This window comes from Lissotriton vulgaris, chromosome 3_1 (assembly GCF_964263255.1).
Source record: "Lissotriton vulgaris chromosome 3_1, aLisVul1.2, whole genome shotgun sequence".
Classification (NCBI taxonomy): Eukaryota; Metazoa; Chordata; class Amphibia; order Caudata; family Salamandridae; genus Lissotriton; species Lissotriton vulgaris.
Window position 1 is genome coordinate 570,077,533 of NC_141689.1, and position 6,028 is coordinate 570,083,560.

The window sequence follows — 6,028 nt, forward strand, 5'->3', positions numbered from 1 at the left end:
AGAAAGCTCAATGTGGACATGTAAGAGGGGCTGGTGCTGGGTTTGGGAGGGAGCAGTTTTTAGGGGGTTTGACTTTAGAGCTCAGGGTAGGGGGGTCAGGGTAGTTTTTAGGGCTTAGGGGTGGAGTGTGGTAGGGTTCCTGGAGTTTAGGGCTCAGAGTACATGTTTGTTTTGTGCATATAGGAGTTGGCAAGGTTTGGCTGCGATTTTGGTGTGTTTACAAATTCTTTTGATACAATTCTGCTTATTGTTGAATGAGCTCGGTTGGGGGGGGGGGGGGTTTGGATCAAAACTGGTCCCTGTTCCCGTGCAAAAATCGGGCTGGGGCTTGGTGATATAGTCAGTTACAAGTGGGACTTGTGTTCCTCCTGGTTTTAAAAGGATCGAAAAAGTAAAACTGGTAGAAAACCAATTGTTTCTGAGATGCCGGTGTTTAAAGCTTCCAAAGGGCCCATTTTGGAGATTCTCGAAAAATGCTTTTGGGGTGGTTCCATTTGCTCCTGGTGAAAGGAGCTCAGTGACAGCAAGGGGTGTCTACTGTGTGTGTGATTTAGTGGGGCTAAAATCAGTCTTTAGGAAAGGTGGCTTTTAGGCCTAGTTTCTCAATAGCAAAACACCTGCATTGGGGCCTATGGGATGGAGCGGTTTTGCACGTTTTTGGCTGAGAGTAGAGTGTCTTCCAGGTGGTTCCAAGTGGGGCCGGTTGGATGGGCTAGTAGCTGGGATACTCTAGTTTAGAATTTACTATGCATATCAATCATGCCTTTACAACAAAAATCGTTGTAAAGGCATGCATGGTAATGGCAGGCGTGGTAAACGAATGTGTGGTTAAGACGCATTGGGTGTTGTGACTGTGTTGTTAAAGGACGATAGGTGTAGCCATACGTTCTTCTGTCATACAACCCCTTCCCTCCATTACCCAAATATAAAAAAATAATACCTGGCCTGCTACCGACTACCATCGTCCACTGCAGTGACAGCTTGCCCTCTACTGAAAATGAAAAAAAATGACCCACTCACTCTTCAAAGCGCTTTGCTCCTCAATCAAAAAAAAAAGTAAGTAGCCTCCTGCCAGCCACTCCTACCACCCTCTATTCCTTCACACTCCATCCCTCGCCATCACAGAGCCGCACTCTGGGGCATATTATCAAGACAAGCGATAAAATTATCGCCTTTTTAGCTGCAGAAACTGCCGTTAAAACGGCGTAATGGGCTTGATAATATGCTCTATGGAATTGCAATTGAAACCCATGTTAGATGTCCTTTACATTTAACATGGGCTTCAATTGGAATTCCATGGAGCATATTATCAAGCCCATTATCGCCGTTTTAGCGGCAGTTTTCTGTCGCTAAAACGGCGATAATTGTATCTCCTGCCTTGATAATATGCCCCTCTGTTCTCTCACACGAGCGCAGAACTGAACCAATTCTGTTTTCACAACGTTTTGTGAGAGCCACAATTCAGCACCCTATCTTTTTCCCTGTTAGCATGGGTTTGCAGCTGACACTGTGGTGTTATCCTACTTCCCTTGAGTCAGTAGCCCGGGAATGGCAGGAGAAGGTGGGTGCGACCACCAGCCAATTTGCCACATTTTTTGGTCATAGGAGGCAAGGTGGGATATCACAGAGGAAGAGAGCCTTTATACAAAGTAATGATAGGAAACGTGTTTGGTTTCCCACTTTTGCTACTTCATGGAAATGATTTAAAATCCGGTCATTAACACTATTTACTCTATGAGAGCGATACATAACAAATAACAAACACATTTCCACTCACGCACTTTGTTGCACAGTACTACAAGTGTACAACATAGTAACATCTTTGTGAAGCGGTAAAGTGTATATTTGTTTAACGAAGGGTCTTTAGATTGTTGACCTCTTCGCTTCCAGTTTTTAAGGGTTTGGTGTCGCTTTTACCTTTGTTTTGCTTTTGTGTGATTTAACTGGGTAGATGCCTCCGACTGATATTCTTTTTAAAGGAGCTCATTCAGTTTTCTTCTATACTTATTTTCTGGCGCATTGAAAATGTATTCTTTTCACTGTGGTGGTCTTTTAGGAGTTATTCAAGCAAAGTGCTTTCCATTGAAGCCCCAATTAAATATGTCTGCTCTCGGATTAGTGGAAATGTTAACCTAAACTGCTCTCCAAAGGAAGCGTGAATGGAGTTGCTGAGTCCGAAGTCCTGAGCTCTGTTTAAGATGCCGGGTGCACCGACGCTGTGGCCAATTGCCAACTGCAAGTACAACAGAAATGGCCACTGCACATTTCTATGAAGGCAGCACTGGTGGTTCTGAACACCAATGGCTCGACAAGTAAAGCCCTGCATACGGTAAAAGCGTATTCTTTTAGCATGGTTTTTATGAAGGCCTAAAGTTTGTATCATGAATACTACAGTACGGATATACTCTGAACTGTTCATTATATACGGTACAGTTGTGCAAGTTAAAATAATCTACCTGGGTCAGATGCAGCCATTCTGCATATCTCATGGTTTAGAAATAACATTAGGAGAACTCTAAAACGACCTCTTTACAAAGGTCCAATTTATTGTATTGTATTGTAATTGCATTTATATAGCGCTTACTACCCCTGACGAGACGTCAAAGGGCTTTTTCTGCAAGTAGCATGCTACTCCGGAACCCATACAGTATTAGTGTTGAACTAGTATAGTGAAATATAAATGTGATTTAAGTGGTGGATACCTTAATGTGCGTGGCATGAGTGAAGGGCAAGTTATGGCCATTATGACAGAGGGTAACCAGCCGGGCTCCGGTGACAAGTTTCTGGTTGATTCATGCGGGAGAATGAGAGACATTCTTTCCACTCTTAAGAAGAGGAATTCTGGCTAACGAGAGAGTTGGGCCTGCAGCAGGATTTGCAAAGGCCATTTTAGTCCCCTGCATTGATGTTTGTGTGGCTAGCTTCGAGGAGAGGGCAGTTGAACCTTTAGGCACCTTAAAGTTGAAGGGACCATCCTGCATGCAGAACTTCATCAGATGGACTGCCTGCGTCCAACTTCACCTATTTACTCTCCCTCCAAGGAGGTTGGGAGCATCACACCACCCAGCTTCCAATCAGGATGCTAACTGAGGTTGTAACCATGGCAAGAGGGAGCAAAAGGATATAACAGTAGTCCTCACAAAACCCCAACTGTGTGTCCTGAAATTAAAGATTGTGGAGAGGGCCACTGGATTAGAGGCACTTAGAGGTCATGAGGTGAGACACCTGCAATACTGAGTGTAGTTTCTGCGAGCCAGGAATGTTGGACAAAGGATTCATTCGAAAACAGCCAGAGTTGAGATCCCTTAGCTCTGTAGCAATAGTTTTAAGTAACTGTACTAAATAAAATACTTGATTTGACTTGAGATCCCCTAAGTGCTTTGGTTGGACAGGGACATTCTGCACTGTGGTGACCTGGTGAGAGATAAAGGAGTAGACTTTTCTTTGTTCCAATATCTTTATTGTTCTTTAAAAAGAATTAATACATTTATAATATAATGCAATACAACATAGTATTATGAGATATACAATAAGTTAAAATCTAATAAATATAGAATTGAAAATAAAGTTCATAGCAGAGAATAACGACCTCACAAGAAAGCAGAAAATATAAATTACATATACTATATGTTATAAATTGACTTGAAAAATATTACAAAGCCCGGGTAGAAGGAATATGAAAGAACAACATCTTGATCTCTCACCACTTTTAAATAAAAAGCTAGCTGTATTGCTCAAATAAAATGAAAGTACATAATAAAAGAGGGTAAAGGAGAAGAAGAAAAGTTAGAGAGACAGTAAAGAAAGACGAAAGATAGGAAAGAAGAAAGAATAGATGGGGACAACTGCCTCAATGAGGGAAACAAATTAAATAGTGGAATCAAAGGGATGCTGAGCTACCAACCCCAGTGAAGACAAATTCATTTATTTTTCCAGTGACCTCCAAACACTACTAGAAATGGAAGGAGTGTAATGCTTCTCTTCAACAAAAGTATGAGCCCCACGAAGATATGATACTCATGCCCAACAAGTATGATAAGACAAAAGATTAAAAGATTTCCACTCTGCTAACATAACTTTAACAGCAATAGATATAAGTAGATCCAATAACTACATAGCCGTAGAATCAAGGGGTAAAGGAGTTGTTGTAGCCCATGGTCCCAATAAGATCATAGGGAGAAAGAGCTCCAACAAAATATTAAAGATTAATGTTTCTGTACTAAATCCCAAAAGGATTGCAGTAACGTACATTCCAAAAACATATGTTGGTGAGTGCCTGAAACCAAACTACAATTCCAACAAAGTTAGTTATCTCCGAGCTTCAATTTGTGTAAGCGAGCAGGGGCTCAGTGCAGGAGATTGAATGTAAAAAAATTAGATTGAGTCAGCGGAGGAGCAATTTTATTATGTGGGGAAAACTCCCCAATCAACTGCCAGGTCTCATGTGAAATGTTTTAAAAAATATCATTATCACAATTATGAGACCATTTATCTTGTGTAATTGTAGACTGTGAAGGAAGTGGAGCAGATAGAAACGTATATATTCTCGAAGCAGTATGTCCTGAGCAATACCACGTAGAAAGAAGTGAGACAGTAACCCACTATGTAGAGAGAGATATTCTGGTAAGAGAATCCTTCAATTTCAAAAAGGAATAAAAATCCATATTATTAAGGTTATATTCTCTAGCCAAAGAAGAAAAGGAAAGAGGGTCATGATTAGAGTCATAAAATCCTTAACCAATGTAAGAACCTTAATAGCCCAGGAAGAAACTGTCTCAGAATCAATATTACTAGTAGACTTAAATAAATGTTGTAAGAGGAACATAACACAACCACCTCCCTTGTACAAGAGGGAAGGTGAGAGGGCATAGTGTACCATTCCCCTCTCACAACAGCAATTAAGATAGCCAGCAGACTGAGGAATTCAGGTCTAGTAAAGAGAGAGTAGGAAAAGCCTGGACTGGATACAAAAGGGGGGAAGAAAACAACAGCGACCCAGTGCAAGAACGTTTGTAACACTTCTTGGCATACATTTCATAATTATTCTCCACTGAAACAAATATGCTTTTATAAATGAAACCGGTGACATGAAACAATGTGGAAGATCTGAATTTAAGGGGGTAAGATGCAGAATGTTTTTGAAAATGGGAAATGCAGGATTCATAGGAGCGTGAATGAATCTTTTCTTGTCCCTGGTGGACATTTTGGAACAAGGGAAACTTGACTATGGGTAAATCAACACCAAGGAAGTGACAACATTTCAGTTGTTTTATGACACAAGAATGAATAGCACCAGGGCTGAAAGGGCAGACTAAATGAGTGTGCAAATTCCTAAGAAACTGCAAAACGAGAAAAGAAAGAATGCAGTGTTGAATAGCAGGACATAAATGTAAGTTGGATAAAGGAAAATTATGTAAAAGATGGGGGCACAAGAATTGGATTGTGGTAAATATTTTAGTAATTTACCTTGATCGGAATTTCTATAATATAAATAAGGTCAAGTATGAAGAGGAGAGTCCGTGGTGGTTCGAATAAAGGGTCTTTATTCAGTAACTCGAGTTAAGGGAGAGCTCCGTCACCTAAGGAGGATCGGAAGAATCTCTAATTTTCATCAAAGAGGACATGGTATTTATATACAGAAAAGAGGAAGGAGCTTCCCTTGAGCAAAACTCGGATAGCTGTGTTTGCAACAATACAGAAGTTAGTAAAAACTCGGATAGCTGTGTCACAATTTTACAGAAATTGTAGCAACGTTACTGTGTCAAAATCATACAGATGTCATGGCAGGAAGAAGCGTGACTGTGTCTTTAATCATGAGGAAGTAACGGAAGAAGCAGAGCATTGAAAAATAATCCTAGGCTGGTTCCTTAGATAAGAGAGTGAGAGAGAGAGAAAAAGAAGAACTGGTAGTTTGACAGGATGTCTGGTGTCATGTCTTTCAGCAACGGGGGCTCGTCTTCTCGGAATTGGTTGCCGTGGTTTAGCAAAACGGGGCCTATTTCTCGGAATCGGCCCGATATAGGGAAAT